The sequence below is a fragment of the Muntiacus reevesi genome, chromosome 16 (genome assembly GCF_963930625.1).
Source record: "Muntiacus reevesi chromosome 16, mMunRee1.1, whole genome shotgun sequence".
In the NCBI taxonomy this organism is placed as follows: Eukaryota; Metazoa; Chordata; class Mammalia; order Artiodactyla; family Cervidae; genus Muntiacus; species Muntiacus reevesi.
This window is the reverse complement of record NC_089264.1, coordinates 54,466,481-54,488,324: the sequence shown is the minus strand read 5'-3', so window position 1 is coordinate 54,488,324 and position 21,844 is coordinate 54,466,481. Positions and strand designations below refer to the sequence as shown.

At 45.1% G+C, this 21,844-nt stretch overlaps 2 long non-coding RNA genes across 3 annotated transcripts; both read left to right on the top strand.

Annotated features, from left to right (window-relative positions):
* The first annotated feature begins 1,905 nt into the window (after nt 1-1,905).
* On the top strand, nt 1,906-4,980 carry LOC136147802 (uncharacterized). Its single transcript, XR_010659394.1, has 3 exons — nt 1,906-2,084; nt 3,866-3,996; nt 4,769-4,980. It is a non-coding gene; the product is annotated as an uncharacterized lncRNA (long non-coding RNA).
* A 282-nt stretch (nt 4,981-5,262) lies between these two features.
* On the top strand, nt 5,263-17,116 carry LOC136147803 (uncharacterized). Of its 2 annotated transcripts, XR_010659396.1 has the most exons (5): nt 5,263-5,327; nt 9,292-9,533; nt 10,493-10,590; nt 15,297-15,546; nt 16,911-17,116. It is a non-coding gene; the product is annotated as an uncharacterized lncRNA (long non-coding RNA). The 2 variants fall into 2 exon arrangements; XR_010659395.1 differs by lacking the exon at nt 5,263-5,327 and having other exon boundaries at nt 8,931-9,533.
* The last annotated feature ends 4,728 nt before the right edge of the window (nt 17,117-21,844 follow it).

Genomic DNA, 21,844 nt, shown 5'->3' with positions numbered 1-21,844 from the left:
AAAGAGGAAAACACCACGTATTCATTCCAATAAAAATAGTACCAGAAGTATGTGTAATCAAAATAATGATAAAAAATTTAAATTTCTGCCCCACTTAAAAATATGGTCAAATATTCTTTTGGCTTCTTTTCTATAATATTTTTCTGCAAAGTGAAAGTGAAGAAAAAAAATCTTCTGATGCTTAAAATAATAAATTATGAAGGTGAAATTGTGACTCATTAGCCTATTGGGCAAAAATAAACTTTGCTTCTTTGCTGTTTCCTTTCCCAGTTTTTGTACATGATTGTTTCAGGATTCTTAACTGGGCAAATACCATAAAATTGTGTCTTTTTTTCTTAGCCTTTACAATTTCTATAGCAAGTTCAAATTAGAATTTTAAAACATTTTATCCTTTAAAAAAAGTTCCAGAAATCAGCTCCCCCAAGGCAAGTATGTGGTTTATATAATCAAAACAAATAGTTGAACTACATCTGCTAGATGAGATTAAAAACAATAAGGAAACCTCTTTCCTCAAAACTGGGTGCTCACATCTCAGCATTTCAAAGCTGCTCTGTTGGGATCCAGAGTTTCACCCAGTGTCGAAGGAAATCCCTTTGTTCAGCACTCACTCCTATCCTTCCTGGGAGCTCCAAACCAGTCCGGGGGGCAAGGAGTATGAAACGGCACCCTATCCTTTCCACTATCTGTACCCCTTCCCACCCCTCCTTGGGGACCCCCAAAACACAACCCCCTACTTATGCATATCAATTTATGCCTACAAACAGAAGAGTGAACATCACCCAAACAGCCCAACTTCTCTTCCCAGTTTGGGTTTGGGAAAAATCCCATGGACGGAGGAGCCTGGTAGGCTGCAGTCCATGGGGTCGCTAAGAGTTGGACACGACTGAGCAACTTCACTTTCACTTTTCCTTTCACGCATTGGAGAAGGCAATGGCAACCCACTCCAGTGTTCGTGCCTGGAGAATCCCAGGGATGGGGGAGCCTGGTGGGCTGCCGTCTATGGGGTCGCAGAGAGTCGGACACGACTGAAGCGGCTTAGCAGCAGCAGGACACCCTTCAGCATCTGCTGTGCTTAGCCGCTCAGTCGTGCCTGACTCTTTGCAACCCCATGGACCGCCAGGCTTTTCTGTCCATGGGGATTCTCCAGGCAAGAATACTGGAGTGGGTTACCATGCCCTCCTCCAGGGGGTCTTCCCGACCCAGGAATCGAGACTCCTGCTTTGCGGGAGGATGCTTTACCGGCTGAGTCATCCGGGAAATCCAAGAATACTGGAGTAGGTAGCCTATCCCTTCTCCAGGGGATCTTTTCCACTCAGAAATCAAACCGGGGTCTCCTGCATTGCAGGCAGATTCTAAACCATCTGAGCTACCAGGGAAGCCCACCCCGCTGCATGTTTTATGCCCACTGGATGGGCAGGTTTGCCCCCTAAGGAGGCTCAGGAGAGGATGGAGGGGGTAAATTAACTCCAGGATCTTAGAAAACAACTTAGAGCCAACATCTTCTTGAGACTTCACAAGCAAAAAGCTGGCTAAGCTTTACACTGAACTCATACAATAGATCAAAACTCAATAGACAGCCCTCTGTTTTCCATTTTGAAATCTCCGTCGTAAAACCAAAGGACTTTGGGGGCTTCAGGCCCGAAAAAGACACAAACGATAAGCGAAGATAACTAAAAAAAAACGAAAAACCAAGCCAGATTAGAAAAAAAGGGGGGTCAAGAAAAACAGCAACTCAGAGGCACAGTGACTTCTCATTTTGCAGCGTGCATCTAACCTTGAAGCCAGGGCCCCAGAGAAGTCGGGTTAGAAGCAGTTTCACTTCGCCGATTGCTCCCCGCGGGGCCTTTCCGGAGGCAGAAAGCAGAAGTTCATGTATTAAAATAGATCCCATCGTGCCTGCGAGAGCAACACCAGCGGCCGGGCGTCTCTTCCGGCTACCCCGCCGCTTCACTGCTCAGGCTGGCTCCCCCAACCCATTCATATGAACTCTATGGAAACTCGGCTTTTGCGGGGAGCTGTGGAGTGTGTGCTGAAGCATCTGGCACTGAGTGTGTAAAACACCAAGGGAAACACGGAGTTCTGCGGTGAGTTCTTTAACGAGCCCTCGTGTCAGAGGAAGGACGTTCTGGGAAAACCCTCTGACCTTCACCGCTCACCTTGGCGGGGCCCCTGCCCGTCCGTCACTCTTCTGAGCGCGAACTGCGGGAGGCTCCGGAGACTGGCCCGTTCAAAGAAAGCTGCCCTCTTTTTCTTTTGCTGTTTCTCATTTTGATTTCTTCTTCCTCTCCACTACCTCTGAAAGGCAAGGAGTAGAATGGGGCCCGCTTTTCGGGCCTACTTAATTCTTACTCCCAGGCCACATCAAAACCACAATGCAGAAATGCTGAAAGCTCCAGCCTCGGCATCACCTGAGAGCTTGTTAGCAATGCAGGATTTCAGGCTCCATCCCAGGCCTGTTGAATTAGAACATGCATTTTAACAAGACCTCAGCTGATTCAGTTTGCTCGGTAGGCTTTGGGAAGCACTGGGAAAGAAAGCTTTGAAAATGAAGGGAGGTCTTGCCCTCCGCCCCTGGGGGTGGAGGGGTGGAGGGTGGAGGGGTGGAGGGTGGAGGGGTGGAGGGGGTGGAGGGTGGAGGGGTGGAGGGGTGGAGGGAGGAGGGGTGGAGGGTGGAGGGGTGGAGGGTGGAGGGTGGAGGGGTGGAGGGGTGGAGGGTGGAGGGGTGGAGGGGTGGGGTGGGGGGGTGGGGGTAGACCTGGTGTGAAATTTTGGGTCACAGCGACATCTTGTGGTCACCGTTGTAGTAGCGGTTGAGCTTTCCCCTGGACAAGCTGCTATTCACTGAATGTGCAAGCGTGCTCTGTCGTTGAGTTGTGTCTGACTCTTGGCGACCCCTTGGGCTGTAGCCCGCCAGGCTCCTCTGTCCATGGAATTTTCCAGGCCAGCAGTTAATTGTTCATCCCTGGAGGAAACAGATGAACGCTGTACTAGAGTCCAGAGGGCTCTGGGTTCGGCCTGGCTCCTCCAGGATGTCAATCAAAGAGATACGAGCTCATTTCCAAGGATGCTTTCTACCAGAGTTGAGAACGGTTTATAGGCACAAGGATTTTCCGCATTAGAAGCATCAGGATCAACAGATCTGGAAGTATTTCTTTCCTCTTCACAAGATTTATGATACAATTCATAAAGCTTTAAAACTCAGTGGCACAAAAATGGCTCTAGAGATCATAAAAAATGAGTGGTTTCCCCCTTTTAAGCATGAAGCTTACTTTAAATAATTGTATTGCTGAACTTTTAGTCTGTTTCAAGAACTAAGAGCCTGCATATGCTAATCAGTTAAGCCTCACATCAATTCAGTGAGACAGTTCAGTTTAGTCACTCAGCCATGTCTGACTGTTTGCAACCCCATAGACTGCAGCAGGCCAGGCTTTCCTGTCCATCACCAACTCCTGCAGTTTGCTCAAACTCATGTCCATCTAGCCGGGGATGCCTTCTAACCATCTTATCCTCTATCATCCCCTTTTCCTCCTGCCTTCAATTTTTCCCAGCATCAGTGTCTTTTCCAATGAGTCAGTTCTTGGCATCAGGTGGCCAAAGTATTGGAGCTTCAGCTTTAGCCTCAGTTCTTCCAATGAATATTCAGAATGATTTCCTTTAGGATTGACTGGTTTGATCTCCTTGCAGTCCAAGGGACTCTCAAGAGTCTTCTCCAACAGCGCAGTTCAAAAGCATCAATTCTTCAGTGCTCAGCCTTCTCTATAGTCCAACTCTCACATCCATACATGATTACTGGAAAAACTATAGCTTTGACTAGACGGACCTTTGTTGGCAAAGTAATGTCTCTGCTTTTTAATATACTACCTAGGTTGGTCATCCTGGAGAAGGAAATGGCAACCCAGTCCAGTATTCTTGCCTGGGAAACTTCATGGACAGAGGAACCTAGCAGGCGACAGTATGGGGTCGCAAAGAGTTGGCCGTGACTGAGCACATCAGCAGGTTGGTCATAGCTTTTCTTCCAAGGAGCAAGTGTCTGTCAATTGCATGGCTGCAGTCACCATCCGTGAGACAGGAGCTATATTTAGTTTGAAGACCTACCTGGCAGTGATACTTGTTGGTTGAGGAAAGTCTATACTAACAAGAAACGTATGACTCTATAACTCTTGAAAGTGAATTTGCATTGAATTAAATCCAAGCACTTCTTCATACATTTAGGGGAGAGTAGCGCAGACACAGATGATATGTTATCTACCGAGCCTCAGACTGTGGTTGGGATGTTTATATATTTGGAGCCTCTTGCAACAGCTCCACGGCTCTCCAGAGGATTCATGGCTCACAGCCTGAGAGCTCCTGATGTAGGAACACCGCCAGTCCTTCACTGATGCCATCCCAGGCAGTCATGAACACAGCTGATTTCATCTAGTCTCTGATGATCGGCAGAATAGGGCTTGACTTGGCGTCGGATAGGAGACTTCTGGGGAGCTGGAAACTGATTTCCAAGAAGTTCCGCATGATTACACTTCTAGCTTGAAAAGCTACACTAAGGAGACAGAGACGCCATGTCCTGTTGCTCCCTTCTCTTCTCCCACCCATACAGCCTAGAAAGAATAATTCTCCTGAAACAAAATTCTGTTTGAGTTCTTCCCCAACACAAAATTAGTCCAATTATGCCCAGCTGGTTATGTGAGCTAACGCCTGTTCTGATATCTAGGTTTTCAAAGTAAAATCTAAAACCAACCAACCTGCTTCCTGCTCCACCCTTCCCGTCTAGTCTATTTCTGCAGTCTCTTCTGTTGGAAAATTGTGGCCTCAGTGGAGATATCCAGGAGGCCAGCTAGTGGCTAAGTGACCCTCCCCAGGAAGCATCACCTTGATTAAGTCACTGGAATGCAGAGGTCCCTCACAGACACAGGAACACGGTTCTGGCAAGGAATGGACAGCCTTTTCTCAAGACCAAGCATGAGTTCACTGTGAAAAATCTCATTATCGACAGGTGAGTATTGCTGTCCTTCAGTCGCTAAGTCATGTCTGACTGCTTGTGACCCCGTGGACCACAGCGTGTCTTCCCCGTCCTTCACTATCTCCCAGAGTTTGCTCAACACTGATTTATGTCCACTGAGTCAGTGATGCCATCCAACCATCTCATCCTCTGTCGTCCCCTTCTCCTCCTGCCTTCAATCTTTCCAGCATCAGGGTCTTTTCCAGTGAGTTGGCTCTTGGCATCAGGTGACCAAAGAACTGGAGCTTCAGCATCCGTCCTTCCAATGAATATTCAGGTTTGATTTCCTTTAGGATGAATGGTTTGGTCTCCTTGCTGTCTGAGGGACAAAGTAAGTATAAGTGGTGAGTATTCTCTGCTGCAGGCCCTGCCTCAGTGGAAGAAACAGCATAACCAGAAGGTTGCTTGGTCAGTATGAGTCATGGCCATTTCTTGTTTCCGGCTGCCCAGTTTGAAACCCCTCTTCTCAAAAGGACATCATTTACAGACCTGCCCAGTGGTCCTGTGGTCGTGACTCTGTGCTTCCAATGCAGGGGGGATGGGTTCCATCCTTGGTCAAGGAACTAAGATCCCACAAGTCAGGCACTGTGGCAAAAAAAAAAAAAAAAAGCACATGATTTCCTTTTGGGCATTCTTTCGTCCCACTGGATGTGTCTGGGAGACAGTGACCAAGATTCCAGCACTCCTTCATTAATGGGCAGAGAGATGGCCCAGGATAGGACAGGTACATGCTTTCTACCTGGTATTTGAATCTTGACGGGAGGATCAAAGAAACAGGAAAGAATTCTATTTCACCCCGGCCTTTTAGAACCTGCTTTTAGACTTCCTGCTGGCCTTTGAATCCTGTCCTCCAGAAGTATCCTAATTCCTGCCTTTTCCAAGCCTCCATTCTGCCATTGATTCTGTGAACCCCCAATATCCTTCCAAAATATTTTTTTAATTTTAATTAAGTTAATGTGCTACTCAGCTATTGCTAAAATAATGCTGTATAAAAATATCACCCTCAAAATCTCAATGATTTGTCGCAACAGGATTTTATTTTCCTAACCCACAGTTCTGTTGGTAGGCCAGGATGCCTCTGTTTTAGACTTCAGGTCTGGTTAGGTCTGTTCCATGTACCTCTCGCTTGAAGACACCAGAAGCTATTCATGGCATATTCTTCTTCTGATAAATGATAGTGGGCAAGGTAAATCACACCAGTGCATTTAACATCTCTGGTTGAGCGTCATCTATGTTATTCTCTTGGCCAAAGCAAATCACGTGGTCAGACTCAAACCCAGTCATGTGGACCTGTGCATTCTACCTACTTGAAGGCAGGCAATGGAGAGCCACCACAGAAAGGGCACCAGTGTGTTTGTATTATTCTGTTACTAGGAAAGGGTGTGAAGGCAGGACCATTAGCCTACCTTGGTTAACCAGAAAATAATACAATATTAACAGAAATTAATTTTAACCCAGATATATCCATTTTCCTTTATCATTTGTGCTTTCCAAGTCTTGTTTAAGAAATTCTTCCTTGCTGTGTATCAATTATGTTTCAATAAAACTGAAAGAGAAAACAGAAAAGAAATTTTTCTTTGACCCGAGAACGCCATAGTCTTCTTTATTTTGTTTTTCACACTTAGGTCTTTAGTCCAGACTCGGTAAGGCAGGGATTCAACTGAGTTTTTGTTAATGGCTGACCAATTGCCCTAGCATTGTTTTTTGAATAATTCATCCTATCCCAACTGATCTGTAAAACCACTTTTTCCATGTATCAAGTTTCCATAAATGCAGGATTCTTTCTGGACTCTTTTCTTTCTATATTCTATTGTCAGCCTCTGCTAATACTCCTCAGTTATTTGGTCTTTAATCTTCATTTATTAATAGAATCAGCTTGTACAATTCCATATATATACACTCTAAAAGTAACCCGTCAACATTATGTTTAGAATTTCTTTGAATTAAAGATTAATATGGGGAAGAAAAAAAGGTCTTAGATAAGAAATCTTCCTCTTCATGTATTTGGGTCATCTTTAATTACATTCTATAAGATTTTATAAGTTTCTTCTTAAAGCATGCCATCGTTAGTTAGATTTATAACTATACATGGCGTCCCGGGTGGTGCCAGTGATAAAGAACACACCTGCTAAGGCAGGACACAGAAGAGGCTTGGGTTTGATCCTTGGATCGGGAAGATCCCCTGGAGTAGGAAAGGGCAACCCACTCCAGTATTCTTGCCTGGAGAATCCAATGGACAGAGGAGCCTGGCGGGGTATGGTCCATGGAGTCACAAAGAGTTGGACACAACTGAAGTGACTCAGCACTCACAAAACCATGCACCTTATTTTGTGCTTGTTAAATGATACAAATGCAATCTTTTAAAGATCATATCCTTTGATATCATTAAAATTTGCTGCCATGTGTTGCATATAAACGATTTTTGTATACTGATCTCAAAGCCAGTGACTTTCACCATGATAGCTAGCGTTCACATAGCCCTCACTATGAGCCAGACACTGCTCAAGGCTTTTTGTATGTATGGAATGCACTCAGTCTCCCGATGACTCTGTGAAGCAAGTTTTATTGTTATAACCTTTTATAGATGAGGGAACTGAAGTGCAGAGAGGTTAAGTAAACGGTCTAAGATCCTAAGTGGTGAAGCCAGAGTTCAAACTCATCCAATATCCAAAGCTATAACCAAACCTATATTTGTTGTGGTTATAACTATATTTACAGCTATATATATATAACTATATAACTGTATTTGTCTCTTATCGTTGTTAAGCTCCTTCATCAGATCTAATAATATTCTGGTTAACTCGTGGGAAACTCTTAGGTTTCCCGTGCAAACAAGAACACCACATACTTCAAACATCAACTAGCAAACCCATGGTTAATGCCCTATTAAAGGAGGACAAGGTGTGGGGTGTGTGCGGCTGTGTGTATATCTGTGTGTGTGTGTTTCTGTGTGTGTGTGTGTGTGTGTATCTGGAAGCGCTAGGAGGAGGAACGCTATGAAGAGCAGCATTCTCAAAGCTAGTGGAATTCGCCGAGGCCTTGGGGTGGCCGGTATACTTTCCGAGGGCCCAGGAATTTCTGGCATGGCAGCAGCTAGCCTTGTAGGGGCATCCTCAGAGAGGCCTGCAGGCTCCAGGGAGGCCTGAAAAGGGGAAGGCCCAGGGCCAAGCCCAACAGAGAGTGTCAAATGACAGGCCTGCTCCTTCCCCACCCTCCACCCCCAGATCTGGGCTGAATCAAAGGGCCATTCAGGCCCCTCCCTTTCACAGACTGAGGCCAAGGGGGCTGTCCCCTGAGGCTGAAACGCAGCAATCCCACGGGCTTCTGCGCCGAACAGGCTTGTGTTTGAAGCCACAATCTACTTGGCTCCAGTTTTATACACATTACTTTCCTGGTGCTGAAAAAAAAAAGAATTAGAAGAATGAAAGTGAGAGGCCTTGAGGGATGGGAATTCTTTTTTCCAGTCTAGTGAATGAGGCTAATAAGTAGAAAAATAAAACTACTCTCCGTGAAGGGTCTTTGGAAGGGTTACCAGGCCATGATAATTAAAAGCAAATTAAAAGGCTATATCATTCATTCAGCCCCAGTCGCCTCTCTCAGCCCCGAGGGAACCGAGTGTACTTCAGGGCAGAGAGAGGGGGAAGTGGGGGGTTGGAGGGGGTTGACGGGGGAAGGCCTGGCTTCCTCAGCCATGTGGGGTGGTGGCATTTAAGGAGAGGAGGGACAGCCACCTCTGTGTCCATCTGCAGTATCCCACCCAAGTGAGTGAGTGGAAGTTGCTCAGTCATGTCCGACTCTTTGCGACCCCACGGACTATACAGTCCATGGAATTCTCCAGGCCAGAATACTGGAGTGGGTAGCCTTTCCCTTCTCCAAATGTGAGGTCAGTTAGGGAAGTGACTGACTGATAATCCCCTCCAGACCCCACTGCACATTGGACACTTGCTCACACATTTCAAAGGAATTTTTCTAGTGCTTTGCGTACTGTAAAAAAATAAAAACCCAAACTAACCTTGGGAGTGAGTCATCTACCGCGAGTCCCTTGTATCTCTCTGGTTCTCAGTTTCCTTTCTGTAAAATGAAGATGACAAACTTGATCATTTTCAAACAGGGGTCTCCTGAGTCCTCTTGGAAACCTGGCCTGGAGGAGGAGGGGGAAGGGAGCGATGAATCGAACCATTAGCCCGTGTCTGATTCTGCCATCTTTGACCTCAGACCATTTTCAGCATAAGCTGGTGGAGCAATTAATTCTGACAGGACCATTTCTGTGACCTACTGACTCTCAACTGTTCCAGGTAACCCCAGAGATCAGAGCTGCCGCCTCTGCCCTCGTTTGGTCCACGCTGCCACCTTGAAGAAGGTGTGGGAGTTTTCTGCCAGCATCATATCTTTCTCAAGGAGACTAGGAAAGACTTGTGATGACCCAGGAGGGTGGTGTGTGACCACAGGTTCTGTGCTAGTGGCTCTAGGAAGTAGCCCTGAGGCCTGGGTTGAAGTCAGATCCCACGGAGCTACATCTGTATTTTCACAGACTCAGGTGAGAATTTGCTTAAGCTTCTGCAGCAGTTTCCCTGAGACACATTTTGTGAGTCCCAGTTTGATGCTTTTCTGAAGCACCTCGGTTTAAGTTCTCCCCTAGAACCTAAAAAGTTCTCCCTAACCTAGTGGTATTGCAGTTCACCTGGTCACTGCTATCATTCCTCATGTCCTGCAGTCAGAAACCATGGTTTTTCACTATAAATTCCTAGGATCTGGTAAAGTCCCTGCCACTCAAAGGCGATTCATGTTTTCACCAGTGATGCCGCCAGCTGACAACCAGCTTCAACTGCTAGACACATGAGCCTTCAGATGATTCCAGCCTCCAGCCTTCAAGTCCTCTAGCTGAGGCCTGCAACAGTGAAGGGCAGAGGCAACGTGTCTTTGCAGTACTCTATCCAAATTCTTGACCCACAGATTCTTTGAGCATAATAAATGTTTTTACTGCATCACTAAGTGTTGGGTACATTTGTTCAACAGCCATAGTGATTGGAACAGTGGTCAGTGATAGACCCTAAGTACATTAATAACTGCTTGGCCATGAGTTCTTTTAGATCCCTGGACCTGCCTAGATGGTAGAAAAGAGAAGGGCTATCCCAGGAAAAGAGCAGAACTGTATAGTGTTCCTCTGAAGTTTTAAGACATAAATATCTATAAGTATCTACTATAGTGTAGTAGAAAAGATTATTTTAAAGATCAGGATCCTATCAAGCCATGGAGGAAACTTAAATACATATTACAGAGTCAAACAAGCCCACCTTAAAAGTCTATAAGTTGTAATATTCCAACTAATATGACATTCTGAAAAAGGTGGAACTACGGAGACAGTACAAAATATCAGTGTTGGCCAGGGGTTAGGGAGGGGGACATGAATAGGCAGAGGATGGGGGTTTTTGAGGCACTGAAACTATTCTATATGATACTCTAATGATGGATCCATGTTGTTTTACATTTGTCCAGACCCACAGAATGTATCACACTGCAAGTGAACGCTGATGTAAACTGTGAACTTTGAGTGATAATGATCTATCAATGTTGGTTCATTGATCGCAACAAATGTACCACCCTGGTGCTGACGTGGGGGAGCCTGTGCTTACCTGGGGACAGAGGGTTCAGGGGAAATCTCTCTACTTTCCATCCAGTTTCTTTTTCTTCTCACTCGATTTTGCTGTGAACCTAAAACTGCTTTGAAAAACAAAGGCTGTGTTTTTAAAGGGGGTCATTTAAATGTGGTTGTATTTGTTTAAGAGCCTAGGGATTTCTCCTTCCCCCTCCCCAGCGTCCTTGAGAATCAACAGACCGTGCAGTTGTTGGTGGAATTTTTAGGGCATCAGTGCGTTGGAGCTTGGGGGTAAAACCTGACGCTGTACATTAGGGGTTAATTTACCTCGGGACTTATTCTTTCCTTCCTTTCTGTCTCTGGTGGAGTGTATGTTATCGGGGAGCTGATCTGTTTCTAACATAATTTAAGGAGGCTTCTGTTTCTGCCTTGAGTGACAGTGAAAAAACTTCAGCCTTAAAAGGCACAGCCCAAAATGAATGGTTTAGGACCAGATTAAATCCAGGACTCTAGGGCAGTTTGAATAATGAATTCACTATTCATTATTCTTTTCTCTCTCTCTCTGGCATTTATTAATTAGCAACTGTTTTCCATAAAAATAATCGGTGCGATCATCCTTACAACTGATCAAAATAAATGTAGTATTTAATTTTGTGTTTTAATTAAAACGATGTTATAATTGGGTTTTATCCTTATATCTATTTGTTTAATAGATTTCTCCTCAGAAAATACAGCAGGTGACCATGTTCCCAGAGTGATGATTTAGATGGAAGGTGATTGCATAGGGCTTTCATAGTTTTAAAAACATCTATAATGATGATTATTAGTGATTTTGGTTTACACGGATTTAAGCTGGTAAATCTTTAATCTGATTTATATGTATGTGGGTATATGACATGCTTGCTAAACACCTCAGAAGAAAAGCAGTTGTCACTCTATGCCACAGAACTTCCCCAAATCCACGAGGGGGAATTGATGGCAGTTTCCTGGGGCCGAGGATCTGCAAGACAGGGAAATTGATCACCAGAAACCTAGGCTGACAGGACTGCAGTCTGAGCGCTGCGTCCTGTGGGTTTTTCACAACAGTTGTGTCGAGGGGACTATTATAGATGCTCTGAGGTGAAGCAGAGTTTTGGATGACTTGGTAGTTTTCTCTATAAACCGCTAACCAAACCAGAAGTAAAGCAGTTCTGTTCAAAATCTAGTCAAGACCCGGTACATTGGGGCTGAGGGGGAGAACCAGGCAAGCCAGGAAGTACGAGAGACCGAACCCAGACCTGGACGATGAGGAAGATGAGGGCAGGGATCGAGGCAGGGCAGCTGGTAAACAAGACCCTCATTGGGGAACAAATTCCCCTCCCTTCCCATAAATGCAAAGGCTTCCTGAAGCGGGTAGTGTTCTGATTTTCAAAATATATCAGTACTTCCCAAGAAGTACCCAAGGTTTAATAGCAAGCATCTAGTCCAATTTCCTTTTGATAATATCTCAGCTGGGGTTAGCCCAGGTCCGTTGGTTCCAAAGTCAAAGTTGATGGCGATCTCTGATATACTGGCCCAAAGAGGCAGGTGCAGTGGGGACTGTAGGAGAGCCGAAGAGCCGACTGCTCTCTTTCCCCCTCAATCATTCCAGTCCTTCCTGCCAGAGACCGGCATCTTGGTGTATGGCCCTGTTGGAAGTCAGCTGTACATGATTATTTCTCAGAATCTTGGGTGATTCTCTTGCTTTACCTACTCATTGTTTCAAAGGTTGATGCCATGGAGTTTTTGTTTGGCTCTAGCCTAGTGGTTGAGAGCTCTGCCCCTGAAGCCCGTGCTGGGTTTGGTGGTGGTGGTTTAGTTGCTCAGTCATGTCCGACTCTTGCGATCCTGTGGACTGTAGCCCACCAGGCTCCTCTCTCCATGGGATTTCCCAGGCAAGAACACTGGAGTGGGTTGCCATTCCGCCTCCAGGGGGCCTTTCTGACCCAGGGATCAAACCCGCCTCTCCTTCACTGCAGGGGAATTCTTTACTGCTGAGGCACCAGGGAAGCCCTCTGGGTTCAGTACCAATGATGAAACTAACGTGAGTCTATTTGGTTCCTTCTGTGGTCACAGCAGGTTTGAAGTGAAGGTAAATAACTCTGTTCCTCACAATATCGCTTACGGGTTACAATCCCGCCCCTAGGCTGACTGCTTATTAAGCGAACATTTATTGTCCAGTACAGAGCTGTTTCTGTAAACTGTTCTTTAGCTGGAAGGAAGCCCCGGCTTCTGTCCCATCACAGGTGCTTTACCCATCACCTCACATGATACACTGAATGGCACATGAGTCATTCAGAGCAGACTCAGCAAACATCCAGACTCAGGGGGCTCTTCCCTAGAGAACGGGAGTGACTGGACAGTGAGCCAGCTTTCTCTGAATTCAGGCTGTACAATGGAGCCAGTTAGAGTGAACCCTTAAGGGTGAAAGCTCCAGATGTCAAGGGTCCATAGACTTCATTTGTGCAATTGTGGAGAATTTCTCTAAAATATTTCAGCTGAGTCACATGTTTTAAATACCTTTAATTGCTCCAATCAGATCCTGTGTCTAAAATCCATCATGCTAGTGAAGAAGCCACAGTGATCACAGATGGAAACCCATTTCTGACTCCTGCTATGATGACTGGAAATGCATCAGATACTGGTCAAGATACACATGCCTGAAGGGGGTGTGGTAACTGGGAGCACAGGCTTCCTGAAGAGGATGCTGGTACTACTCCATGAACTGTGATTATTCATCAGACTAGACACTGGGGTTGTTGCTTAACCAGATATCACACACATCACAGTGTATACATGGACGTATTTAAAACTAAGATGCAAACATTGAAACAACCATGTCTGCCACATCCTAATAACCTGGACCCGCTATTCTACCTTTCTATGCCTTAGTTTTCTCCCTTGTCTATACACATGGATTGTTAGGTCAATAAAATGAGATAGCACATGTGAAGTACCTAGGGTTATATCTGACACACAAGAGACAATAGTAAATGAAAGCTGCTATTATAAGCTACACACCACGTGCATGATTCACTCCTCACAGAAGGCCCTGGCTCTCTATTTCTGCGCCCCAAGTTGGCATAGAAATAGATGAGACTGGGGTTCAGGTAGGTGAGCTGGATGCCATTGCATGCCAGGGACTCAGCTGTTGCATTAAATAGCAACAACCTCTTACAAACCAGGAAATTGATTTTCCTCGGTATCACCAGGGGTGACTCATAATAATCAAAGTCACTGGAGACTGATGTATAAGTCAACGTTCAAAGTGTAAATCAAAGTGAGAAACATAGCTGCCACGTGCATTGGGATATCCGAGTTCCTGGGAGAGGGTGATGATATCTTCACTGTGGGTTCATTTTATACAATGGATGCATTCCTGAAGACTTTGTGTTGTTCAAAACCTATGTGATTCAAAGCAAATTTTTCCACTAACTAAAGTATGGAAGAGTATGTTCCCAGAGCACATAAATCAACACCCATTGGCCTGTAACTTCCTTTTAACGGTGCTTTTCGTTTCTTTAGATGATCTCTGATACTCTGCAGAAGTGAATCTGGTAAATTGAAAGCATAGCATATCATAATGGCTGTTGGGTCTTCTTTAGAGCCTTTTTATGACATCTAGTATATGTGTTGCCAAAGTGAGCACTTTTTATGACGTCTTATGAAGGGAATAAATGCGTTGCTTTTGGTGCCTTTCTGCATTACCACATTATGAATACTCTGATGACACGGTGGTAGGTTATTTAAAAATGCATAATAACTACACAACTGTCACCAAAATCAGTTGATGAAGTTTTGAGCCTTGTGACTAACAGCGTAGTTTGCAAGATACTGACAAAATGAAGACAGAATTTCTGTTTTAGAATGAAAGTGGCAGCTTGTAATTCACTTGGCTGAACAGGCTTTGAAATTGAGCAATTCTTGATTTTTAATTCTGGGGATTTGTTTGATTTCTCATTTTGAGCACAAAATGAGACCTTGTAAATGTCTTGTATCACAGTTTCAGATACGTGTAATTCAAATTCACTTACAGTGTAACTGTGCCGGATTGACAAATTATTGCTTTTTGGATCATTTTCTTTTCAAGGCGGGTATAGTAGAAAGATGTTGGCTTTGAAGCCACCAGGCAGATCTTGGTCTAATTTAGTTTTTTCACTTACTTGCACATAGGACTTAGTTTCTTCACCTATAAAATTGGAATTATAAATGCCTGTCATATAGGGTGATTCTGAAGATGAATAGTAATATTTACCACTTATTAAGGGGATAATCAATTTATACATATATATTATTGCATAATCTTACAGAAATTCCACAAAGTAGAAATTATTATTCCATTGAAAAAAAAGGTTCATGGAGGTTAAATTACATGACCAAGGCCTAATACCTGATAAGCAGCAGAACTAAGATTCAAACTCAGGTCTGAATTGACCTGACACCAAGAGACATTTCACTTTCTCCTAGAAGTAAATGAGATAATATGTTTAAAATGACCAAGAACCGTGTCCGACATAAAGTAGACAATAAATGGCAATTGCTGTTATCATTATGATAACCTCCTCCTCTAGGTCTAACACACACACACACACAGGTGCATGCACACGTGTGTGAAATATTAATAACAAAGAATCTGTATCTTACATTGCTTTAACTTTCCTTATTCTCTTTCCCTCTCTCCTATAGAAATATATAATACAGAAGGAGAAATGGAAGTCCTTAAGGCCTTTCCAGAGAGGTTACAGAGATGAAGAATAACACGTAATGCTTTTCTTCCTGGAAGAGAGAACTCTGGCAGAGACACCAAGTTACCTGCCAAAAAAATACGTTTACTAGTTTCCTCCGAATGCTATAGCAGAGAGCCATGCCCTGGCTGACTTCAAAAAGAGCTGCTCCTTGCTTCACAGTTCTGGAGGTCTAGATGTCTGAGATCAAGGTGTCTGCAGGGTCCCTTCTGTGGGCTGTGAGGGAAACTGTTCCATGCCTCTCTCTCAGCTTCTGGGGCTTTGCCATCAATCTTGGGCATTCCTCGGCTTGCAGAAGCATCACACAGCCTCTGCCTTCTTCATCACGTGGTGTGTTCCCTGTGTCTCTATCTCTTCACATTGTCTTGTGCTGTGTATGTTCAAGTTTCCCCTTTTTATACGGACACCAGTCATGTTAGATTAGGACTGAATCTAGTGACCTCGTTTTAACTTGATCTCCTCTGTTAAAGGCCCTGAAAAGTGAAAGTGAAAGTTGCTCGGTCGTGTCCGACTCTGCAACCCCATGGACTAGAGTCCATGGAATTCTGCAGGCCGTAATAGTGGAGTGGGTAGCCTTTCGCTTCTCCAGGGGATCTCCCCAACTCAGGGATCAAACCCAGGTCTCTTGCACGGCAGGCAGATTCTTTACTAGCTGAGCCACAAGGGAAGACCATTAAAGGCCCTATTTACAAATAAATTCATGTTCTGAAGTGCTGGGGGTTAGGTCTTCAGCATATCTTTTATGGGGGACACAAGCCCATAGCGTGTGTGTGTGTGTGTGCAAGAGAACATGAATATGGCTATAGCACTAGGCACAAAAAGACTTGCTGTTGAACCTATCTACCTTCTAGAATGTCTTCTGGCACGTTGGATGTATGAAGTTGTCACTCTTTGAGTTGCAACTGACAGACGCAACTTGAATTAAGTGAAGCAAAGAGAGAAACTATTGGGTTAATAATCAAACTACAGAAATGGCGGGGAAGGAATAGCCTTAAGGATCCAAACCCTGAAGCTGGCCAGTTTCATTCTCCGCATGCTCCCTCATGGTTCCAGCTGTCTCTACGAGGCTGCAGGCATGACACCAGACTGCCCCACCTTCCCTTCTTATAGTCTTGTAACCAGGGACAGGAGCGCCTTCTTAACTGGTTAGGGAAGGAGGCCGATAGGCTCTCCTTGGACCACATGACCTTCCCTAAACTGACCCCTGATTCTTAGGGGATGAAAAAGTATGCTTGGGTCTACTCAGGACATGTGCCCACCTCTAGCCATGGGTCTAGGGGTGCTCAGACTGGCAAGGTTGAAGGTGGAGGGGAGGATTCTCCCACACAAGAGGATAAAACAATCAAGGCTTATTACAGAAGGGCTGTGGGCATGCTTGCAGCTTGAGGTGCAGCTGAAGGTTTGATTTCCTATAAACTCATCTGGGGACTCATGTCCCCAGCAAAGGTCACATCGGGGCTTTTGCTGTGTCCTGGAATCTCATGTTCCTTGATGTAGGATATGGGTGGTGGCGGGGACTGCCCAACTTGACCAAATTCATTTCCCTTTCCTCTAGGGTGCAGAGCTGTTCCACATTTTCCAGCCTCCCTTGCAGTTTCTTGGTTGCTAAGTATTTGCGGTGAAGTAACTGAATTCTAGCTGAAGAAATGTGCTTGGGTGTGACGTGTGCCACTTCCAAGTCTGACCCAAGACCTCCGCGCTCTCTCCCCCACTGCCGGCCTGATGCAGGTTGTATGTGGCGGCTTGAAGTCACATATTGAAGCTGGTGGAACCACAGGATGGAAGGGGTGTAGGTTCCCGGATCCCTGCTTGGAGGAAAGCCAGCTGCTCAGCGGACTTTCATGCAACTTTAGATTGTACACGAGGAAGAAATAAACTTTGATTGCTGGAGCGATTACACATTTCAGAGTCTTTTATAGCAGTGAGTGTTTCCCTGACCAACAGGCAGATTTCCTTCCCCTTCATCACCAGTGCTTCATCGCCCCTGTTGTCCCAAATAGCTGCAGGGGTTCCTGGAACCAACAGAACTGAGTCCTGACTCTGCTACTTTCCAGTTGTGTGACTTTAGGGAGGTCACCCACCCTCTTCGAGGTGCAGGTTTCTGATCTGTAATCATATCCACTCATTGAGCTGCATCCTGCAAGCCTTGTAATTGCCCAGCAGGAAGACCAAGGAGTCCAGCGACATCAGTGATTTATTGGATAGGGACTCCTACGTGTCCAAAGCAAAAGTCCCGGAGTGACACTCGACTCTGTACAGCAGACGGCAGACAGGACGTGGCAACATGCTTCATTACTGGGAGGGAGTTTGGGAGTTATCATTATCATTATGGGAGTTTATCATTAGAGGGGGCGCTGAAGTCAGGTTGGCTCATCAGTTACCAGGGAAACCAGCAGCTGGGGCAGGGGACAGGCAAGTAGGCAGTCACTGACGGAGCCCTGTGATGAGGAGGATGGGATAGCCATGTGAGTAGAGTGTGAGCGGAGCTGAAGCAGGGCTGGTCCAGCAGGGGACACGCAGAGAGCAAGAGCATCGCCATCCTGAGTGGCTGCCCATACACTGCATCGCAAGGTGTTAGAAGTCTGAACTACAGAGAGAATGTGGGAATACTGATTGTGGATGCTAGGTGTTGATAGTATTGTGCTTTATTTAAACTGCTGCAGGGTGACTTTGTCCAAAAGTGACTTCCCATCCGCCTCTGGCTTCATTAGAGATTATCTTGTCAGCTAGGAGATTCCCCAGTCTCAGAAGAAAGACTTGCTGACTCAGAACACTAAGTTATGTCCTTGGGCTATACTAAAATGCTGCTGGGGCTGCTAATTCTGTTGGGAGACAAACCCCAGCAGATGTTAAATCCCAGGTTCTGACTCTGCCTCTCTGAGAGATTCCTCTCACGTAGGAATCATCCTCAGTTCCAGACTCACAGGTCTCTCTGCTTCTCTTATTCATTTTCTCATTCATTTGCTTGTGCATTCATGCATGTTCCATCGAGTGTTTATCCATTCATCCACGAAACAAATATTCATTGCCTGCCAACTCTGAGCAGGAGACACAGAGGGGAGAAAAAGGGCGTGGCCTCCCTCCCATGAGGGTGATAAGTACTGGGTGCTGCCGTGGCTCAGGGAAGGTACTCATTCCAGGTGCTGAGGTCAGGAGGGGTGTTTCACAAGTACGATGCCAAGTGCAAGCTTTTCCAAGCAAAGGGATGGCTGAGCTTTTTCTACCATAACTACCAGCTTCCCCTAAAACCAAGCTCCCAGAAGCGGCAAGTGGAGGTCCCATCCTTTAGCTACACCATCATCGCCGCCAACACCACTTTCTAAGCCCTCCCGACTTTTAAATTCCTTAGGAATACAGTGTTTTGTGTAGACCTATAACTATCCAAAATTCTTTCACGCCTCTCTCCCTCCCCATGACCACTGATATTGCACTCAAAGGGGCATAAACATATTTTTTAAAAAATACACCATTTGTAATTTTCTTTAATTGTATTTATTTTTTGACTGTGCTAGGGCTTTGCTGAGTTGCAGCGAGTGGGGCTGCTCTCCAGTTTCAGTTCTTGGGCTCTAGAACTTACGTTCTGTGGTTGTGTTGCACAGATTCCTTACGGCCCGTGGAATCTTCCAGGACCAGGGATCAAACCCATGTCCCCTGCACTGCAAGCCAGATTCTTAATCACTGGACCTCCAGGGAAGTCCCCGGGGAATCAACATTTTTAAGACATTCTGGATGAAACGTATGTAGTGCATGCAGTCTTAAAAATCTTCACAGTAAATGTGTATATATGCAAATGCCTTAAATATAACATATAGGAACACTTGTTCACATACATACACAATACGTATATGTATGTATGTGAATATACATATGTATAATCTCCAAATTTCTAAGAAAACTAATTGTTTTGTTGTGGTTACCTGTTGCTACCTCAGACACTAAAACTTTATTAAATTTCCCCAAAAGCAGAAAAAAAAAGGGAGGTTACTGCAAACCCTAACCCAGCAAATGTTGAATGTGTCTGGCTGATAAAAAGTTATCCCGCCTTTTCCTCTGAGAAAGATTTCCTGTTGGTAGAGTGTTAATGACATCTTCCCTTCTTTTGGTGTCTAGAATGATGTGTCCTGTGACACATGCCACGGTTTGAATGACTAGAAGCTGACAGTAGTTGAATGTTTACTGAAGGGTGGGATGGGAGACGTGGTTTATCATTATCATATCTCTGTGCTATCTCCCTGCTAACAACTCCTAAACTGTTAGAACTTGGGAATTCTCTGGTAGTCCAGTCATTAAGGATCTGTATTTTCACTGCAGGGAGCACGAGTTTGATCTCTGGTTGGGGAACTAAGATTCCTCAAGTTGAGTGGCATAGCAACACCCCCCCAAAATTGTTAGAATTATTGATGACCGTGAGGAAGACCCTGAAGACTGAGAGATAGAGGGTGGAAGCTTTCTTAGACTTTATCAATAATAATGGTGAAAATAGCGGTGATAGCATTTATGAGCAATAATCAACATATATTGTTGTTATTGTCGTTAGTTGCTAAGTCTTGTCTGACTCTTTGGAATTCCATGGACTGCAGCATGCCAGACTCCCCTGTTCCATCTCCCAGAGTTTGCTAAACTCATGTTCATTGAATAGGTGATGCTATCCAACCATCTCATCCTCTTCTGCCCCCTTTTCCTCTTGCCTTCAATCCTTCTCAGCATCAGAGCCTTTTCCAAAGAGCTGACTCTTCCAGGCTCCTCTGTCCATGGAATTCTCTAGGCAAGAATACTGGAGTAGGTAGCCATTCCCTTCTCTAAGGAATCTTCCTGACCCAGGGATGGAACCCTGGTCTCCTACAATGCAGGCACACTTTTTACTGTTTGAAACACAGGGAAGCCCTCATATTTGTATAATTAACTATTATAATACTCATTTTCAGCACCACCCTTATGGCAGAAAGCGAAGAGGAACTAAATAACCTCTCAAGGAAGGTGAAAGAGGAGAGTGAAAAAGTTGACTTAAAACTCAACATTCAAAAAACTAAAATCTTGGCATCTGGTCCCGTCATTTCATGGCAAATAGCTGGGGAAACAATGGAAACAGTGACAGACTTTATTTTTGGGGGCTCCAAAATCACTGCAGATGGTGACTGCAGCCATGAAATTAAAAGGCACTTACTCTTTGGAAGAAAACTATGACAAACCTGCACAACGTATTAAAAAGCAGAGACATTACTTTGCCAGCAAAGGTTCGTTTAGTCAAAGCTATGGTTTTTCCAGTGGTCATGTGCTAATGTGAGAAGTGGACAGTAAAAAGGCTGAGCACCGAAGAACTGATACCTTTGAACTGTGGTGTTGGAGAAGGCTTTTGAGAGTCCCTTGGACTGCAAGGAGATCCAACCAGTCCATCCTAAAGGAGATCAGTCCTGAATATTCTTTGGAAGGACTGATGCTGAAGCTGAAGCTCCAATACTTTGGATCAATACTTTGCCCCAGTACTTTGGGCACCTGATACAAAGAGCTGACTCATTAGAAAAGACACCTATGCTGGGAAAGATTAGGAGAAGGGGAGAGGGGGACGTCAGAGGACGAGATGATTGGATGGCATCACTGACTCAATAGACACGAGTCTGAGAAAGCTCTGGGAGACGGTAAAGGACAAGGAACCCAGGTATGCTGCCGTCCCCGGGGTCGCAAGAGTAGGACATGACTGAGTGACTGACAACAGCAAATGCTCATTCACACATTTTACTTTATTTATTATCTCAGCGTTTGAGATATTACTTCATTCATGTCTTGTAACTGCTCTGTGAGGTACGTTCTAGTATTATCAGCCTGACTTTACAGATGAGGAAGGTAAAAGGCACAAAGAGGTTTAGTGATCTCGCCAAGTCAGACAGCAATGGTGGAACAGGGTTTGAACCTGGACGGTCTGGCTCTGGAATCCACACTCTTTACCACTAGGCCATGTTGCCTTTCTTTACTCTCATGCAACTGTCTCGGTCAAACAAGAAAAAGAGCCTTCCAGCCGAGGGGAGAAGAGGTGCACCAAAAAGCTCTCAGAAGACCCCAGGCTCTGAATGCAAGGTCCCGGAGTTCTAGCTTCCCCTTTCCAGCAGGGGGCGCCCGTAGTCCACAGATTCTGGGTTCCTCTTAAACCCTGATGCCTCCCCTATTGAGAACCACAACTCCGGACCCTTCAGTAGAAGACCGGATCTTCAATTTTGTGTATCATTCTTGAAGTATTTGTAGTGCATTAATCAAAGCAATGACCCAATACGTGGGAGTAATCAAGGGAATGATCCAGTGTATTTCTTGGAGGACCTGCCATGGGCATTACTGTTATTCCTTAGTCCTTGAGTCGAGTCTGACTCTTCGCGACCCCAGGGACTGTAGCCTGCCAGGCTCCTCCATCCATGGGGATTTCCCAGGCAAGAATACTGGAAGCTTCTCAGTCTAGGGACAGCAGGGTTGATGGCCCTGAGGATGCAAGTTTCTCCAACA